This window comes from Pleurodeles waltl, chromosome 8 (assembly GCF_031143425.1).
Source record: "Pleurodeles waltl isolate 20211129_DDA chromosome 8, aPleWal1.hap1.20221129, whole genome shotgun sequence".
In the NCBI taxonomy this organism is placed as follows: Eukaryota; Metazoa; Chordata; class Amphibia; order Caudata; family Salamandridae; genus Pleurodeles; species Pleurodeles waltl.
In genome coordinates, this window is record NC_090447.1 from 1505813196 (window position 1) to 1505832314 (window position 19119).

The 19119-nt window shown below is 49.4% G+C and overlaps 11 non-coding genes across 11 annotated transcripts; all 11 read left to right on the top strand.

The window, feature by feature from the left end:
• Positions 1–282: 282 nt before the first annotated feature.
• Positions 283–401, top strand: LOC138251440 (5S ribosomal RNA). The gene has a single exon (XR_011195075.1). It is a non-coding gene; the product is annotated as a 5S ribosomal RNA (ribosomal RNA).
• Positions 402–2076: 1675 nt separating this feature from the next.
• LOC138251558 (5S ribosomal RNA) lies at positions 2077–2195 on the top strand. The gene has a single exon (XR_011195086.1). It is a non-coding gene; the product is annotated as a 5S ribosomal RNA (ribosomal RNA).
• Positions 2196–3870: 1675 nt separating this feature from the next.
• On the top strand, positions 3871–3989 carry LOC138251674 (5S ribosomal RNA). Its single transcript, XR_011195097.1, has one exon. It is a non-coding gene; the product is annotated as a 5S ribosomal RNA (ribosomal RNA).
• A 1675-nt stretch (positions 3990–5664) lies between these two features.
• Positions 5665–5783, top strand: LOC138251788 (5S ribosomal RNA). The gene has a single exon (XR_011195108.1). It is a non-coding gene; the product is annotated as a 5S ribosomal RNA (ribosomal RNA).
• A 1675-nt stretch (positions 5784–7458) lies between these two features.
• Positions 7459–7577, top strand: LOC138251904 (5S ribosomal RNA). The gene has a single exon (XR_011195119.1). It is a non-coding gene; the product is annotated as a 5S ribosomal RNA (ribosomal RNA).
• A 1675-nt stretch (positions 7578–9252) lies between these two features.
• LOC138252021 (5S ribosomal RNA) lies at positions 9253–9371 on the top strand. The gene has a single exon (XR_011195130.1). It is a non-coding gene; the product is annotated as a 5S ribosomal RNA (ribosomal RNA).
• A 1675-nt stretch (positions 9372–11046) lies between these two features.
• On the top strand, positions 11047–11165 carry LOC138252135 (5S ribosomal RNA). The gene has a single exon (XR_011195141.1). It is a non-coding gene; the product is annotated as a 5S ribosomal RNA (ribosomal RNA).
• Positions 11166–12840: 1675 nt separating this feature from the next.
• LOC138252248 (5S ribosomal RNA) lies at positions 12841–12959 on the top strand. The gene has a single exon (XR_011195152.1). It is a non-coding gene; the product is annotated as a 5S ribosomal RNA (ribosomal RNA).
• A 1675-nt stretch (positions 12960–14634) lies between these two features.
• LOC138252364 (5S ribosomal RNA) lies at positions 14635–14753 on the top strand. The gene has a single exon (XR_011195164.1). It is a non-coding gene; the product is annotated as a 5S ribosomal RNA (ribosomal RNA).
• Positions 14754–16428: 1675 nt separating this feature from the next.
• LOC138252424 (5S ribosomal RNA) lies at positions 16429–16547 on the top strand. The gene has a single exon (XR_011195175.1). It is a non-coding gene; the product is annotated as a 5S ribosomal RNA (ribosomal RNA).
• Positions 16548–18222: 1675 nt separating this feature from the next.
• On the top strand, positions 18223–18341 carry LOC138252435 (5S ribosomal RNA). Its single transcript, XR_011195186.1, has one exon. It is a non-coding gene; the product is annotated as a 5S ribosomal RNA (ribosomal RNA).
• Positions 18342–19119: the final 778 nt, after the last annotated feature.

Sequence of the window (19119 nt, forward strand, 5' to 3'; positions counted from 1 at the left end):
GGTGAGGGTTGTCCATTGCACTTGAGAGTGTGACAGGCGCCGCCTGCTGGTCGTGCTAGGTTTGGTGGGGGCTGCTGCAGCCTGTGAAGACGAGAGAAGCGGGAGTAGCGCCGAGCATGGTAAATGGAGGAGTAAAAAATGTTGTTCCGTGTGGGTTGGGGCATTGTGCCTGGGGCAGTGTGGGAGTTCCCAGTGGGAGGGTGTTCCGCTGCAATTAAGAGCAGTCGGCTCCAGGCCGGTGGGCCGGGTGAGCAGAAGAGAGCTGAAAGTGCAGCCTTTCCTGCCTACGGCCATACCACCCTGAATGCGCCCGATCTCGTCCGATCTCGGAAGCTAAGCAGGGTCGGGCCTGGTTAGTACTTGGATGGGAGACCGCCTGGGAATACCAGGTGCTGTAGGCATTTTGCCTCTCGCGCACACTAGGTGGCGCACGTCTAACCTCCATTACACAGCTTCCTCGCTAATTTCATTTGACACTTTTTATTTACTACACTCTTTTTTTACTCTCTTAAAAAAAGAAAGGAAAAAGAACAGCATTAACACGAAAATACACACTTTCCCAAGGAAAACGTACAATTATTATGCACTTTACACTCGGCCCAAAGTCAAGACAGCATTTGCTCCACGACGGACAAAGGCTCCCCTAGCTAAGGCTTTGCTTTCTTGCGGTAAGCATATGTGTCAGGTCTTCAGATCAGATCTCACTTCTTGGCATCTCATTTCCTGGCAGGTCATGGGTTGTGATGCCACTTCCTGTTTTTCCAGGTGCGATTTCACACGGCCTGATGTCATGTGCCGTGATGTCATGTGCCGTGATGTCACTTGCATAGTGTCTAACTTGGTTAGTCCCCCGACTTATTTTCTTTAAGACTTGTACCATGAATAATCCTTAGCCCCCAAGAAATAGTGCTCGAGCCTACAATTGGCAACCAAATGCAAAAAATCTGCACAGCGTGTGGGAAATCTGATAAAAGGACGATGATCTATTAGGTGTGGAAGAATGAAGTGAGTTGCAGACGCAAGTGTAATAGAGTCCAAAAGCAGAGCATTCCAGAAACAGGGAATAAAAAGAGGAAAGGTGCGTACAATTTGAGCTGTTTTAAAAGCATTCGGCAGCATCTTCCGGCATTTCCTGGCGCTGTAACAGGAGTCATTAACTCAACGATCCATTTATCGACCACAGAAAGAATGGGTGAGCAGGGCCTGTGCAGAATAAACCCTCTTCAACATAGGAAAACATCCCAGCAGAGAGCACGTGATCCACTGTTGCGTCCTAAGCATTAAACAACACACCTCTGACCCTTTCACTTTCACTGGGGTTGTGAGAAGGGGCGTTATTTTGCATCTTGTTTCAGAAAGGAGTCCATGATGACAGATCCGATTTTTCCGACAACTCCTACGTACTTTCAGTGGGACCCTGGTTTGCCAAAAGGAAAGGAAAGACTGGCCACCCTCTGCCTGCAAGGCATGGCGAATGTGTTGCAGATGGCAGAGTCTGAGTGACAGAGCCTCTCCAGTAAGTGAAAAAAGTGCAAGAAGAGGTAAGTGATTGGCGTGCCTTCCCGTTTCTTTCTGGAGTTGTTAAGGTAGTGTAGAAGAGCTATTTCTCCTGGCCAGAGTGAATGGAGGTGTCGCCACCCAGTGGGATGAGGAAAAGAGAACTGCATAGCAGCAACTATTGGTCCTTGGGAGGGGGGAATGAAGGCTGCTGTTGAGAAGCAGCGTCTCCCCTGGTGACTCCTCGGTGTCATGCCCTAAGGAGGGGTCCAAGGAGGCGCAGCACATGCTGTGTGAGGTGAGGGTTGTCCATTGCACTTGAGAGTGTGACAGGCGCCGCCTGCTGGTCGTGCTAGGTTTGGTGGGGGCTGCTGCAGCCTGTGAAGACGAGAGAAGCGGGAGTAGCGCCGAGCATGGTAAATGGAGGAGTAAAAAATGTTGTTCCGTGTGGGTTGGGGCATTGTGCCTGGGGCAGTGTGGGAGTTCCCAGTGGGAGGGTGTTCCGCTGCAATTAAGAGCAGTCGGCTCCAGGCCGGTGGGCCGGGTGAGCAGAAGAGAGCTGAAAGTGCAGCCTTTCCTGCCTACGGCCATACCACCCTGAATGCGCCCGATCTCGTCCGATCTCGGAAGCTAAGCAGGGTCGGGCCTGGTTAGTACTTGGATGGGAGACCGCCTGGGAATACCAGGTGCTGTAGGCATTTTGCCTCTCGCACACACTAGGTGGCGCACGTCTAACCTCCATTACACAGCTTCCTCGCTAATTTCATTTGACACTTTTTATTTACTACACTCTTTTTTTACTCTCTTAAAAAAAGAAAGGAAAAAGAACAGCATTAACACGAAAATACACACTTTCCCAAGGAAAACTTACAATTATTATGCACTTTACACTCGGCCCAAAGTCAAGACAGCATTTGCTCCACGACGGACAAAGGCTCCCCTAGCTAAGGCTTTGCTTTCTTGCGGTAAGCATATGTGTCAGGTCTTCAGATCAGATCTCACTTCTTGGCATCTCATTTCCTGGCAGGTCATGGGTTGTGATGCCACTTCCTGTTTTTCCAGGTGCGATTTCACACGGCCTGATGTCATGTGCCGTGATGTCATGTGCCGTGATGTCACTTGCATAGTGTCTAACTTGGTTAGTCCCCCGACTTATTTTCTTTAAGACTTGTACCATGAATAATCCTTAGCCCCCAAGAAATAGTGCTCGAGCCTACAATTGGCAACCAAATGCAAAAAATCAGCACAGCGTGTGGGAAATCTGATAAAAGGACGATGATCTATTCGGTGTGGAAGAATGAAGTGAGTTGCAGACGCAAGTGTAATAGAGTCCAAAAGCAGAGCATTCCAGAAACAGGGAATAAAAAGAGGAAAGGTGCGTACAATTTGAGCTGTTTTAAAAGCATTCGGCAGCATTTTCCGGCATTTCCTGGCGCTGTAAGAGGTGTCATTAACTCAACGATCCATTTATCGACCACAGAAAGAATGGGTGAGCAGGGCCTGTGCAGAATAAACCCTCTTCAACATAGGAAAACATACCAGCAGAGAGCACGTGATCCACTGTTGCGTCCTAAGCATTAAACAACACACCTCTGACCCTTTCACTTTCACTGGGGTTGTGAGAAGGGGCGTTATTTTGCATCTTGTTTCAGAAAGGAGTCCATGATGACAGATCCGATTTTTCCGACAACTCCTACGTACTTTCAGTGGGACCCTGGTTTGCCAAAAGGAAAGGAAAGACTGGCCACCCTCTGCCTGCAAGGCATGGCGAATGTGTTGCAGATGGCAGAGTCTGAGTGACAGAGCCTCTCCAGTAAGTGAAAAAAGTGCAAGAAGAGGTAAGTGATTGGCGTGCCTTCCCGTTTCTTTCTGGAGTTGTTAAGGTAGTGTAGAAGAGCTATTTCTCCTGGCCAGAGTGAATGGAGGTGTCGCCACCCAGTGGGATGAGGAAAAGAGAACTGCATAGCAGCAACTATTGGTCCTTGGGAGGGGGGAATGAAGGCTGCTGTTGAGAAGCAGCGTCTCCCCTGGTGACTCCTCGGTGTCATGCCCTAAGGAGGGGTCCAAGGAGGCGCAGCACATGCTGTGTGAGGTGAGGGTTGTCCATTGCACTTGAGAGTGTGACAGGCGCCGCCTGCTGGTCGTGCTAGGTTTGGTGGGGGCTGCTGCAGCCTGTGAAGACGAGAGAAGCGGGAGTAGCGCCGAGCATGGTAAATGGAGGAGTAAAAAATGTTGTTCCGTGTGGGTTGGGGCATTGTGCCTGGGGCAGTGTGGGAGTTCCCAGGGGAAGGGTGTTCCGCTGCAATTAAGAGCAGTCGGCTCCAGGCCGGTGGGCCGGGTGAGCAGAAGAGAGCTGAAAGTGCAGCCTTTCCTGCCTACGGCCATACCACCCTGAATGCGCCCGATCTCGTCCGATCTCGGAAGCTAAGCAGGGTCGGGCCTGGTTAGTACTTGGATGGGAGACCGCCTGGGAATACCAGGTGCTGTAGGCATTTTGCCTCTCGCGCACACTAGGTGGCGCACGTCTAACCTCCATTACACAGCTTCCTCGCTAATTTCATTTGACACTTTTTATTTACTACACTCTTTTTTTACTCTCTTAAAAAAAGAAAGGAAAAAGAACAGCATTAACACGAAAATACACACTTTCCCAAGGAAAACTTACAATTATTATGCACTTTACACTCGGCCCAAAGTCAAGACAGCATTTGCTCCACGACGGACAAAGGCTCCCCTAGCTAAGGCTTTGCTTTCTTGCGGTAAGCATATGTGTCAGGTCTTCAGATCAGATCTCACTTCTTGGCATCTCATTTCCTGGCAGGTCATGGGTTGTGATGCCACTTCCTGTTTTTCCAGGTGCGATTTCACACGGCCTGATGTCATGTGCCGTGATGTCATGTGCCGTGATGTCACTTGCATAGTGTCTAACTTGGTTAGTCCCCCGACTTATTTTCTTTAAGACTTGTACCATGAATAATCCTTAGCCCCCAAGAAATAGTGCTCGAGCCTACAATTGGCAACCAAATGCAAAAAATCAGCACAGCGTGTGGGAAATCTGATAAAAGGACGATGATCTATTAGGTGTGGAAGAATGAAGTGAGTTGCAGACGCAAGTGTAATAGAGTCCAAAAGCAGAGCATTCCAGAAACAGGGAATAAAAAGAGGAAAGGTGCGTACAATTTGAGCTGTTTTAAAAGCATTCGGCAGCATTTTTCGGCATTTCCTGGTGCTGTAAGAGGTGTCATTAACTCAACGATCCATTTATCGACCACAGAAAGAATGGGTGAGCAGGGCCTGTGCAGAATAAACCCTCTTCAAAATAGGAAAACATCCCAGCAGAGAGCACGTGATCCACTGTTGCGTCCTAAGCATTAAACAACACACCTCTGACCCTTTCACTTTCACTGGGGTTGTGAGAAGGGGCGTTATTTTGCATCTTGTTTCAGAAAGGAGTCCATGATGACAGATCCGATTTTTCCGACAACTCCTACGTACTTTCAGTGGGACCCTGGTTTGCCAAAAGGAAAGGAAAGACTGGCCACCCTCTGCCTGCAAGGCATGGCGAATGTGTTGCAGATGGCAGAGTCTGAGTGACAGAGCCTCTCCAGTAAGTGAAAAAAGTGCAAGAAGAGGTAAGTGATTGGCGTGCCTTCCCGTTTCTTTCTGGAGTTGTTAAGGTAGTGTAGAAGAGCTATTTCTCCTGGCCAGAGTGAATGGAGGTGTCGCCACCCAGTGGGATGAGGAAAAGAGAACTGCATAGCAGCAACTATTGGTCCTTGGGAGGGGGGAATGAAGGCTGCTGTTGAGAAGCAGCGTCTCCCCTGGTGACTCCTCGGTGTCATGCCCTAAGGAGGGGTCCAAGGAGGCGCAGCACATGCTGTGTGAGGTGAGGGTTGTCCATTGCACTTGAGAGTGTGACAGGCGCCGCCTGCTGGTCGTGCTAGGTTTGGTGGGGGCTGCTGCAGCCTGTGAAGACGAGAGAAGCGGGAGTAGCGCCGAGCATGGTAAATGGAGGAGTAAAAAATGTTGTTCCGTGTGGGTTGGGGCATTGTGCCTGGGGCAGTGTGGGAGTTCCCAGTGGGAGGGTGTTCCGCTGCAATTAAGAGCAGTCGGCTCCAGGCCGGTGGGCCGGGTGAGCAGAAGAGAGCTGAAAGTGCAGCCTTTCCTGCCTACGGCCATACCACCCTGAATGCGCCCGATCTCGTCCGATCTCGGAAGCTAAGCAGGGTCGGGCCTGGTTAGTACTTGGATGGGAGACCGCCTGGGAATACCAGGTGCTGTAGGCATTTTGCCTCTCGCGCACACTAGGTGGCGCACGTCTAACCTCCATTACACAGCTTCCTCGCTAATTTCATTTGACACTTTTTATTTACTACACTCTTTTTTTACTCTCTTAAAAAAAGAAAGGAAAAAGAACAGCATTAACACGAAAATACACACTTTCCCAAGGAAAACTTACAATTATTATGCACTTTACACTCGGCCCAAAGTCAAGACAGCATTTGCTCCACGACGGACAAAGGCTCCCCTAGCTAAGGCTTTGCTTTCTTGCGGTAAGCATATGTGTCAGGTCTTCAGATCAGATCTCACTTCTTGGCATCTCATTTCCTGGCAGGTCATGGGTTGTGATGCCACTTCCTGTTTTTCCAGGTGCGATTTCACACGGCCTGATGTCATGTGCCGTGATGTCATGTGCCGTGATGTCACTTGCATAGTGTCTAACTTGGTTAGTCCCCCGACTTATTTTCTTTAAGACTTGTACCATGAATAATCCTTAGCCCCCAAGAAATAGTGCTCGAGCCTACAATTGGCAACCAAATGCAAAAAATCTGCACAGCGTGTGGGAAATCTGATAAAAGGACGATGATCTATTAGGTGTGGAAGAATGAAGTGAGTTGCAGACGCAAGTGTAATAGAGTCCAAAAGCAGAGCATTCCAGAAACAGGGAATAAAAAGAGGAAAGGTGCGTACAATTTGAGCTGTTTTAAAAGCATTCGGCAGCATCTTCCGGCATTTCCTGGCGCTGTAACAGGAGTCATTAACTCAACGATCCATTTATCGACCACAGAAAGAATGGGTGAGCAGGGCCTGTGCAGAATAAACCCTCTTCAACATAGGAAAACATCCCAGCAGAGAGCACGTGATCCACTGTTGCGTCCTAAGCATTAAACAACACACCTCTGACCCTTTCACTTTCACTGGGGTTGTGAGAAGGGGCGTTATTTTGCATCTTGTTTCAGAAAGGAGTCCATGATGACAGATCCGATTTTTCCGACAACTCCTACGTACTTTCAGTGGGACCCTGGTTTGCCAAAAGGAAAGGAAAGACTGGCCACCCTCTGCCTGCAAGGCATGGCGAATGTGTTGCAGATGGCAGAGTCTGAGTGACAGAGCCTCTCCAGTAAGTGAAAAAAGTGCAAGAAGAGGTAAGTGATTGGCGTGCCTTCCCGTTTCTTTCTGGAGTTGTTAAGGTAGTGTAGAAGAGCTATTTCTCCTGGCCAGAGTGAATGGAGGTGTCGCCACCCAGTGGGATGAGGAAAAGAGAACTGCATAGCAGCAACTATTGGTCCTTGGGAGGGGGGAATGAAGGCTGCTGTTGAGAAGCAGCGTCTCCCCTGGTGACTCCTCGGTGTCATGCCCTAAGGAGGGGTCCAAGGAGGCGCAGCACATGCTGTGTGAGGTGAGGGTTGTCCATTGCACTTGAGAGTGTGACAGGCGCCGCCTGCTGGTCGTGCTAGGTTTGGTGGGGGCTGCTGCAGCCTGTGAAGACGAGAGAAGCGGGAGTAGCGCCGAGCATGGTAAATGGAGGAGTAAAAAATGTTGTTCCGTGTGGGTTGGGGCATTGTGCCTGGGGCAGTGTGGGAGTTCCCAGTGGGAGGGTGTTCCGCTGCAATTAAGAGCAGTCGGCTCCAGGCCGGTGGGCCGGGTGAGCAGAAGAGAGCTGAAAGTGCAGCCTTTCCTGCCTACGGCCATACCACCCTGAATGCGCCCGATCTCGTCCGATCTCGGAAGCTAAGCAGGGTCGGGCCTGGTTAGTACTTGGATGGGAGACCGCCTGGGAATACCAGGTGCTGTAGGCATTTTGCCTCTCGCGCACACTAGGTGGCGCACGTCTAACCTCCATTACACAGCTTCCTCGCTAATTTCATTTGACACTTTTTATTTACTACACTCTTTTTTTACTCTCTTAAAAAAAGAAAGGAAAAAGAACAGCATTAACACGAAAATACACACTTTCCCAAGGAAAACTTACAATTATTATGCACTTTACACTCGGCCCAAAGTCAAGACAGCATTTGCTCCACGACGGACAAAGGCTCCCCTAGCTAAGGCTTTGCTTTCTTGCGGTAAGCATATGTGTCAGGTCTTCAGATCAGATCTCACTTCTTGGCATCTCATTTCCTGGCAGGTCATGGGTTGTGATGCCACTTCCTGTTTTTCCAGGTGCGATTTCACACGGCCTGATGTCATGTGCCGTGATGTCATGTGCCGTGATGTCACTTGCATAGTGTCTAACTTGGTTAGTCCCCCGACTTATTTTCTTTAAGACTTGTACCATGAATAATCCTTAGCCCCCAAGAAATAGTGCTCGAGCCTACAATTGGCAACCAAATGCAAAAAATCTGCACAGCGTGTGGGAAATCTGATAAAAGGACGATGATCTATTAGGTGTGGAAGAATGAAGTGAGTTGCAGACGCAAGTGTAATAGAGTCCAAAAGCAGAGCATTCCAGAAACAGGGAATAAAAAGAGGAAAGGTGCGTACAATTTGAGCTGTTTTAAAAGCATTCGGCAGCATCTTCCGGCATTTCCTGGCGCTGTAACAGGAGTCATTAACTCAACGATCCATTTATCGACCACAGAAAGAATGGGTGAGCAGGGCCTGTGCAGAATAAACCCTCTTCAACATAGGAAAACATCCCAGCAGAGAGCACGTGATCCACTGTTGCGTCCTAAGCATTAAACAACACACCTCTGACCCTTTCACTTTCACTGGGGTTGTGAGAAGGGGCGTTATTTTGCATCTTGTTTCAGAAAGGAGTCCATGATGACAGATCCGATTTTTCCGACAACTCCTACGTACTTTCAGTGGGACCCTGGTTTGCCAAAAGGAAAGGAAAGACTGGCCACCCTCTGCCTGCAAGGCATGGCGAATGTGTTGCAGATGGCAGAGTCTGAGTGACAGAGCCTCTCCAGTAAGTGAAAAAAGTGCAAGAAGAGGTAAGTGATTGGCGTGCCTTCCCGTTTCTTTCTGGAGTTGTTAAGGTAGTGTAGAAGAGCTATTTCTCCTGGCCAGAGTGAATGGAGGTGTCGCCACCCAGTGGGATGAGGAAAAGAGAACTGCATAGCAGCAACTATTGGTCCTTGGGAGGGGGGAATGAAGGCTGCTGTTGAGAAGCAGCGTCTCCCCTGGTGACTCCTCGGTGTCATGCCCTAAGGAGGGGTCCAAGGAGGCGCAGCACATGCTGTGTGAGGTGAGGGTTGTCCATTGCACTTGAGAGTGTGACAGGCGCCGCCTGCTGGTCGTGCTAGGTTTGGTGGGGGCTGCTGCAGCCTGTGAAGACGAGAGAAGCGGGAGTAGCGCCGAGCATGGTAAATGGAGGAGTAAAAAATGTTGTTCCGTGTGGGTTGGGGCATTGTGCCTGGGGCAGTGTGGGAGTTCCCAGTGGGAGGGTGTTCCGCTGCAATTAAGAGCAGTCGGCTCCAGGCCGGTGGGCCGGGTGAGCAGAAGAGAGCTGAAAGTGCAGCCTTTCCTGCCTACGGCCATACCACCCTGAATGCGCCCGATCTCGTCCGATCTCGGAAGCTAAGCAGGGTCGGGCCTGGTTAGTACTTGGATGGGAGACCGCCTGGGAATACCAGGTGCTGTAGGCATTTTGCCTCTCGCGCACACTAGGTGGCGCACGTCTAACCTCCATTACACAGCTTCCTCGCTAATTTCATTTGACACTTTTTATTTACTACACTCTTTTTTTACTCTCTTAAAAAAAGAAAGGAAAAAGAACAGCATTAACACGAAAATACACACTTTCCCAAGGAAAACTTACAATTATTATGCACTTTACACTCGGCCCAAAGTCAAGACAGCATTTGCTCCACGACGGACAAAGGCTCCCCTAGCTAAGGCTTTGCTTTCTTGCGGTAAGCATATGTGTCAGGTCTTCAGATCAGATCTCACTTCTTGGCATCTCATTTCCTGGCAGGTCATGGGTTGTGATGCCACTTCCTGTTTTTCCAGGTGCGATTTCACACGGCCTGATGTCATGTGCCGTGATGTCATGTGCCGTGATGTCACTTGCATAGTGTCTAACTTGGTTAGTCCCCCGACTTATTTTCTTTAAGACTTGTACCATGAATAATCCTTAGCCCCCAAGAAATAGTGCTCGAGCCTACAATTGGCAACCAAATGCAAAAAATCAGCACAGCGTGTGGGAAATCTGATAAAAGGACGATGATCTATTCGGTGTGGAAGAATGAAGTGAGTTGCAGACGCAAGTGTAATAGAGTCCAAAAGCAGAGCATTCCAGAAACAGGGAATAAAAAGAGGAAAGGTGCGTACAATTTGAGCTGTTTTAAAAGCATTCGGCAGCATTTTCCGGCATTTCCTGGCGCTGTAAGAGGTGTCATTAACTCAACGATCCATTTATCGACCACAGAAAGAATGGGTGAGCAGGGCCTGTGCAGAATAAACCCTCTTCAACATAGGAAAACATACCAGCAGAGAGCACGTGATCCACTGTTGCGTCCTAAGCATTAAACAACACACCTCTGACCCTTTCACTTTCACTGGGGTTGTGAGAAGGGGCGTTATTTTGCATCTTGTTTCAGAAAGGAGTCCATGATGACAGATCCGATTTTTCCGACAACTCCTACGTACTTTCAGTGGGACCCTGGTTTGCCAAAAGGAAAGGAAAGACTGGCCACCCTCTGCCTGCAAGGCATGGCGAATGTGTTGCAGATGGCAGAGTCTGAGTGACAGAGCCTCTCCAGTAAGTGAAAAAAGTGCAAGAAGAGGTAAGTGATTGGCGTGCCTTCCCGTTTCTTTCTGGAGTTGTTAAGGTAGTGTAGAAGAGCTATTTCTCCTGGCCAGAGTGAATGGAGGTGTCGCCACCCAGTGGGATGAGGAAAAGAGAACTGCATAGCAGCAACTATTGGTCCTTGGGAGGGGGGAATGAAGGCTGCTGTTGAGAAGCAGCGTCTCCCCTGGTGACTCCTCGGTGTCATGCCCTAAGGAGGGGTCCAAGGAGGCGCAGCACATGCTGTGTGAGGTGAGGGTTGTCCATTGCACTTGAGAGTGTGACAGGCGCCGCCTGCTGGTCGTGCTAGGTTTGGTGGGGGCTGCTGCAGCCTGTGAAGACGAGAGAAGCGGGAGTAGCGCCGAGCATGGTAAATGGAGGAGTAAAAAATGTTGTTCCGTGTGGGTTGGGGCATTGTGCCTGGGGCAGTGTGGGAGTTCCCAGTGGGAGGGTGTTCCGCTGCAATTAAGAGCAGTCGGCTCCAGGCCGGTGGGCCGGGTGAGCAGAAGAGAGCTGAAAGTGCAGCCTTTCCTGCCTACGGCCATACCACCCTGAATGCGCCCGATCTCGTCCGATCTCGGAAGCTAAGCAGGGTCGGGCCTGGTTAGTACTTGGATGGGAGACCGCCTGGGAATACCAGGTGCTGTAGGCATTTTGCCTCTCGCGCACACTAGGTGGCGCACGTCTAACCTCCATTACACAGCTTCCTCGCTAATTTCATTTGACACTTTTTATTTACTACACTCTTTTTTTACTCTCTTAAAAAAAGAAAGGAAAAAGAACAGCATTAACACGAAAATACACACTTTCCCAAGGAAAACTTACAATTATTATGCACTTTACACTCGGCCCAAAGTCAAGACAGCATTTGCTCCACGACGGACAAAGGCTCCCCTAGCTAAGGCTTTGCTTTCTTGCGGTAAGCATATGTGTCAGGTCTTCAGATCAGATCTCACTTCTTGGCATCTCATTTCCTGGCAGGTCATGGGTTGTGATGCCACTTCCTGTTTTTCCAGGTGCGATTTCACACGGCCTGATGTCATGTGCCGTGATGTCATGTGCCGTGATGTCACTTGCATAGTGTCTAACTTGGTTAGTCCCCCGACTTATTTTCTTTAAGACTTGTACCATGAATAATCCTTAGCCCCCAAGAAATAGTGCTCGAGCCTACAATTGGCAACCAAATGCAAAAAATCAGCACAGCGTGTGGGAAATCTGATAAAAGGACGATGATCTATTAGGTGTGGAAGAATGAAGTGAGTTGCAGACGCAAGTGTAATAGAGTCCAAAAGCAGAGCATTCCAGAAACAGGGAATAAAAAGAGGAAAGGTGCGTACAATTTGAGCTGTTTTAAAAGCATTCGGCAGCATTTTTCGGCATTTCCTGGTGCTGTAAGAGGTGTCATTAACTCAACGATCCATTTATCGACCACAGAAAGAATGGGTGAGCAGGGCCTGTGCAGAATAAACCCTCTTCAAAATAGGAAAACATCCCAGCAGAGAGCACGTGATCCACTGTTGCGTCCTAAGCATTAAACAACACACCTCTGACCCTTTCACTTTCACTGGGGTTGTGAGAAGGGGCGTTATTTTGCATCTTGTTTCAGAAAGGAGTCCATGATGACAGATCCGATTTTTCCGACAACTCCTACGTACTTTCAGTGGGACCCTGGTTTGCCAAAAGGAAAGGAAAGACTGGCCACCCTCTGCCTGCAAGGCATGGCGAATGTGTTGCAGATGGCAGAGTCTGAGTGACAGAGCCTCTCCAGTAAGTGAAAAAAGTGCAAGAAGAGGTAAGTGATTGGCGTGCCTTCCCGTTTCTTTCTGGAGTTGTTAAGGTAGTGTAGAAGAGCTATTTCTCCTGGCCAGAGTGAATGGAGGTGTCGCCACCCAGTGGGATGAGGAAAAGAGAACTGCATAGCAGCAACTATTGGTCCTTGGGAGGGGGGAATGAAGGCTGCTGTTGAGAAGCAGCGTCTCCCCTGGTGACTCCTCGGTGTCATGCCCTAAGGAGGGGTCCAAGGAGGCGCAGCACATGCTGTGTGAGGTGAGGGTTGTCCATTGCACTTGAGAGTGTGACAGGCGCCGCCTGCTGGTCGTGCTAGGTTTGGTGGGGGCTGCTGCAGCCTGTGAAGACGAGAGAAGCGGGAGTAGCGCCGAGCATGGTAAATGGAGGAGTAAAAAATGTTGTTCCGTGTGGGTTGGGGCATTGTGCCTGGGGCAGTGTGGGAGTTCCCAGTGGGAGGGTGTTCCGCTGCAATTAAGAGCAGTCGGCTCCAGGCCGGTGGGCCGGGTGAGCAGAAGAGAGCTGAAAGTGCAGCCTTTCCTGCCTACGGCCATACCACCCTGAATGCGCCCGATCTCGTCCGATCTCGGAAGCTAAGCAGGGTCGGGCCTGGTTAGTACTTGGATGGGAGACCGCCTGGGAATACCAGGTGCTGTAGGCATTTTGCCTCTCGCGCACACTAGGTGGCGCACGTCTAACCTCCATTACACAGCTTCCTCGCTAATTTCATTTGACACTTTTTATTTACTACACTCTTTTTTTACTCTCTTAAAAAAAGAAAGGAAAAAGAACAGCATTAACACGAAAATACACACTTTCCCAAGGAAAACTTACAATTATTATGCACTTTACACTCGGCCCAAAGTCAAGACAGCATTTGCTCCACGACGGACAAAGGCTCCCCTAGCTAAGGCTTTGCTTTCTTGCGGTAAGCATATGTGTCAGGTCTTCAGATCAGATCTCACTTCTTGGCATCTCATTTCCTGGCAGGTCATGGGTTGTGATGCCACTTCCTGTTTTTCCAGGTGCGATTTCACACGGCCTGATGTCATGTGCCGTGATGTCATGTGCCGTGATGTCACTTGCATAGTGTCTAACTTGGTTAGTCCCCCGACTTATTTTCTTTAAGACTTGTACCATGAATAATCCTTAGCCCCCAAGAAATAGTGCTCGAGCCTACAATTGGCAACCAAATGCAAAAAATCTGCACAGCGTGTGGGAAATCTGATAAAAGGACGATGATCTATTAGGTGTGGAAGAATGAAGTGAGTTGCAGACGCAAGTGTAATAGAGTCCAAAAGCAGAGCATTCCAGAAACAGGGAATAAAAAGAGGAAAGGTGCGTACAATTTGAGCTGTTTTAAAAGCATTCGGCAGCATCTTCCGGCATTTCCTGGCGCTGTAACAGGAGTCATTAACTCAACGATCCATTTATCGACCACAGAAAGAATGGGTGAGCAGGGCCTGTGCAGAATAAACCCTCTTCAACATAGGAAAACATCCCAGCAGAGAGCACGTGATCCACTGTTGCGTCCTAAGCATTAAACAACACACCTCTGACCCTTTCACTTTCACTGGGGTTGTGAGAAGGGGCGTTATTTTGCATCTTGTTTCAGAAAGGAGTCCATGATGACAGATCCGATTTTTCCGACAACTCCTACGTACTTTCAGTGGGACCCTGGTTTGCCAAAAGGAAAGGAAAGACTGGCCACCCTCTGCCTGCAAGGCATGGCGAATGTGTTGCAGATGGCAGAGTCTGAGTGACAGAGCCTCTCCAGTAAGTGAAAAAAGTGCAAGAAGAGGTAAGTGATTGGCGTGCCTTCCCGTTTCTTTCTGGAGTTGTTAAGGTAGTGTAGAAGAGCTATTTCTCCTGGCCAGAGTGAATGGAGGTGTCGCCACCCAGTGGGATGAGGAAAAGAGAACTGCATAGCAGCAACTATTGGTCCTTGGGAGGGGGGAATGAAGGCTGCTGTTGAGAAGCAGCGTCTCCCCTGGTGACTCCTCGGTGTCATGCCCTAAGGAGGGGTCCAAGGAGGCGCAGCACATGCTGTGTGAGGTGAGGGTTGTCCATTGCACTTGAGAGTGTGACAGGCGCCGCCTGCTGGTCGTGCTAGGTTTGGTGGGGGCTGCTGCAGCCTGTGAAGACGAGAGAAGCGGGAGTAGCGCCGAGCATGGTAAATGGAGGAGTAAAAAATGTTGTTCCGTGTGGGTTGGGGCATTGTGCCTGGGGCAGTGTGGGAGTTCCCAGTGGGAGGGTGTTCCGCTGCAATTAAGAGCAGTCGGCTCCAGGCCGGTGGGCCGGGTGAGCAGAAGAGAGCTGAAAGTGCAGCCTTTCCTGCCTACGGCCATACCACCCTGAATGCGCCCGATCTCGTCCGATCTCGGAAGCTAAGCAGGGTCGGGCCTGGTTAGTACTTGGATGGGAGACCGCCTGGGAATACCAGGTGCTGTAGGCATTTTGCCTCTCGCGCACACTAGGTGGCGCACGTCTAACCTCCATTACACAGCTTCCTCGCTAATTTCATTTGACACTTTTTATTTACTACACTCTTTTTTTACTCTCTTAAAAAAAGAAAGGAAAAAGAACAGCATTAACACGAAAATACACACTTTCCCAAGGAAAACTTACAATTATTATGCACTTTACACTCGGCCCAAAGTCAAGACAGCATTTGCTCCACGACGGACAAAGGCTCCCCTAGCTAAGGCTTTGCTTTCTTGCGGTAAGCATATGTGTCAGGTCTTCAGATCAGATCTCACTTCTTGGCATCTCATTTCCTGGCAGGTCATGGGTTGTGATGCCACTTCCTGTTTTTCCAGGTGCGATTTCACACGGCCTGATGTCATGTGCCGTGATGTCATGTGCCGTGATGTCACTTGCATAGTGTCTAACTTGGTTAGTCCCCCGACTTATTTTCTTTAAGACTTGTACCATGAATAATCCTTAGCCCCCAAGAAATAGTGCTCGAGCCTACAATTGGCAACCAAATGCAAAAAATCAGCACAGCGTGTGGGAAATCTGATAAAAGGACGATGATCTATTAGGTGTGGAAGAATGAAGTGAGTTGCAGACGCAAGTGTAATAGAGTCCAAAAGCAGAGCATTCCAGAAACAGGGAATAAAAAGAGGAAAGGTGCGTACAATTTGAGCTGTTTTAAAAGCATTCGGCAGCATTTTTCGGCATTTCCTGGTGCTGTAAGAGGTGTCATTAACTCAACGATCCATTTATCGACCACAGAAAGAATGGGTGAGCAGGGCCTGTGCAGAATAAACCCTCTTCAAAATAGGAAAACATCCCAGCAGAGAGCACGTGATCCACTGTTGCGTCCTAAGCATTAAACAACACACCTCTGACCCTTTCACTTTCACTGGGGTTGTGAGAAGGGGCGTTATTTTGCATCTTGTTTCAGAAAGGAGTCCATGATGACAGATCCGATTTTTCCGACAACTCCTACGTACTTTCAGTGGGACCCTGGTTTGCCAAAAGGAAAGGAAAGACTGGCCACCCTCTGCCTGCAAGGCATGGCGAATGTGTTGCAGATGGCAGAGTCTGAGTGACAGAGCCTCTCCAGTAAGTGAAAAAAGTGCAAGAAGAGGTAAGTGATTGGCGTGCCTTCCCGTTTCTTTCTGGAGTTGTTAAGGTAGTGTAGAAGAGCTATTTCTCCTGGCCAGAGTGAATGGAGGTGTCGCCACCCAGTGGGATGAGGAAAAGAGAACTGCATAGCAGCAACTATTGGTCCTTGGGAGGGGGGAATGAAGGCTGCTGTTGAGAAGCAGCGTCTCCCCTGGTGACTCCTCGGTGTCATGCCCTAAGGAGGGGTCCAAGGAGGCGCAGCACATGCTGTGTGAGGTGAGGGTTGTCCATTGCACTTGAGAGTGTGACAGGCGCCGCCTGCTGGTCGTGCTAGGTTTGGTGGGGGCTGCTGCAGCCTGTGAAGACGAGAGAAGCGGGAGTAGCGCCGAGCATGGTAAATGGAGGAGTAAAAAATGTTGTTCCGTGTGGGTTGGGGCATTGTGCCTGGGGCAGTGTGGGAGTTCCCAGTGGGAGGGTGTTCCGCTGCAATTAAGAGCAGTCGGCTCCAGGCCGGTGGGCCGGGTGAGCAGAAGAGAGCTGAAAGTGCAGCCTTTCCTGCCTACGGCCATACCACCCTGAATGCGCCCGATCTCGTCCGATCTCGGAAGCTAAGCAGGGTCGGGCCTGGTTAGTACTTGGATGGGAGACCGCCTGGGAATACCAGGTGCTGTAGGCATTTTGCCTCTCGCGCACACTAGGTGGCGCACGTCTAACCTCCATTACACAGCTTCCTCGCTAATTTCATTTGACACTTTTTATTTACTACACTCTTTTTTTACTCTCTTAAAAAAAGAAAGGAAAAAGAACAGCATTAACACGAAAATACACACTTTCCCAAGGAAAACTTACAATTATTATGCACTTTACACTCGGCCCAAAGTCAAGACAGCATTTGCTCCACGACGGACAAAGGCTCCCCTAGCTAAGGCTTTGCTTTCTTGCGGTAAGCATATGTGTCAGGTCTTCAGATCAGATCTCACTTCTTGGCATCTCATTTCCTGGCAGGTCATGGGTTGTGATGCCACTTCCTGTTTTTCCAGGTGCGATTTCACACGGCCTGATGTCATGTGCCGTGATGTCATGTGCCGTGATGTCACTTGCATAGTGTCTAACTTGGTTAGTCCCCCGACTTATTTTCTTTAAGACTTGTACCATGAATAATCCTTAGCCCCCAAGAAATAGTGCTCGAGCCTACAATTGGCAACCAAATGCAAAAAATCTGCACAGCGTGTGGGAAATCTGATAAAAGGACGATGATCTATTAGGTGTGGAAGAATGAAGTGAGTTGCAGACGCAAGTGTAATAGAGTCCAAAAGCAGAGCATTCCAGAAACAGGGAATAAAAAGAGGAAAGGTGCGTACAATTTGAGCTGTTTTAAAAGCATTCGGCAGCATCTTCCGGCATTTCCTGGCGCTGTAACAGGAGTCATTAACTCAACGATCCATTTATCGACCACAGAAAGAATGGGTGAGCAGGGCCTGTGCAGAATAAACCCTCTTCAACATAGGAAAACATCCCAGCAGAGAGCACGTGATCCACTGTTGCGTCCTAAGCATTAAACAACACACCTCTGACCCTTTCACTTTCACTGGGGTTGTGAGAAGGGGCGTTATTTTGCATCTTGTTTCAGAAAGGAGTCCATGATGACAGATCCGATTTTTCCGACAACTCCTACGTACTTTCAGTGGGACCCTGGTTTGCCAAAAGGAAAGGAAAGACTGGCCACCCTCTGCCTGCAAGGCATGGCGAATGTGTTGCAGATGGCAGAGTCTGAGTGACAGAGCCTCTCCAGTAAGTGAAAAAAGTGCAAGAAGAGGTAAGTGATTGGCGTGCCTTCCCGTTTCTTTCTGGAGTTGTTAAGGTAGTGTAGAAGAGCTATTTCTCCTGGCCAGAGTGAATGGAGGTGTCGCCACCCAGTGGGATGAGGAAAAGAGAACTGCATAGCAGCAACTATTGGTCCTTGGGAGGGGGGAATGAAGGCTGCTGTTGAGAAGCAGCGTCTCCCCTGGTGACTCCTCGGTGTCATGCCCTAAGGAGGGGTCCAAGGAGGCGCAGCACATGCTGTGTGAGGTGAGGGTTGTCCATTGCACTTGAGAGTGTGACAGGCGCCGCCTGCTGGTCGTGCTAGGTTTGGTGGGGGCTGCTGCAGCCTGTGAAGACGAGAGAAGCGGGAGTAGCGCCGAGCATGGTAAATGGAGGAGTAAAAAATGTTGTTCCGTGTGGGTTGGGGCATTGTGCCTGGGGCAGTGTGGGAGTTCCCAGTGGGAGGGTGTTCCGCTGCAATTAAGAGCAGTCGGCTCCAGGCCGGTGGGCCGGGTGAGCAGAAGAGAGCTGAAAGTGCAGCCTTTCCTGCCTACGGCCATACCACCCTGAATGCGCCCGATCTCGTCCGATCTCGGAAGCTAAGCAGGGTCGGGCCTGGTTAGTACTTGGATGGGAGACCGCCTGGGAATACCAGGTGCTGTAGGCATTTTGCCTCTCGCACACACTAGGTGGCGCACGTCTAACCTCCATTACACAGCTTCCTCGCTAATTTCATTTGACACTTTTTATTTACTACACTCTTTTTTTACTCTCTTAAAAAAAGAAAGGAAAAAGAACAGCATTAACACGAAAATACACACTTTCCCAAGGAAAACTTACAATTATTATGCACTTTACACTCGGCCCAAAGTCAAGACAGCATTTGCTCCACGACGGACAAAGGCTCCCCTAGCTAAGGCTTTGCTTTCTTGCGGTAAGCATATGTGTCAGGTCTTCAGATCAGATCTCACTTCTTGGCATCTCATTTCCTGGCAGGTCATGGGTTGTGATGCCACTTCCTGTTTTTCCAGGTGCGATTTCACACGGCCTGATGTCATGTGCCGTGATGTCATGTGCCGTGATGTCACTTGCATAGTGTCTAACTTGGTTAGTCCCCCGACTTATTTTCTTTAAGACTTGTACCATGAATAATCCTTAGCCCCCAAGAAATAGTGCTCGAGCCTACAATTGGCAACCAAATGCAAAAAATCAGCACAGCGTGTGGGAAATCTGATAAAAGGACGATGATCTATTCGGTGTGGAAGAATGAAGTGAGTTGCAGACGCAAGTGTAATAGAGTCCAAAAGCAGAGCATTCCAGAAACAGGGAATAAAAAGAGGAAAGGTGCGTACAATTTGAGCTGTTTTAAAAGCATTCGGCAGCATTTTCCGGCATTTCCTGGCGCTGTAAGAGGTGTCATTAACTCAACGATCCATTTATCGACC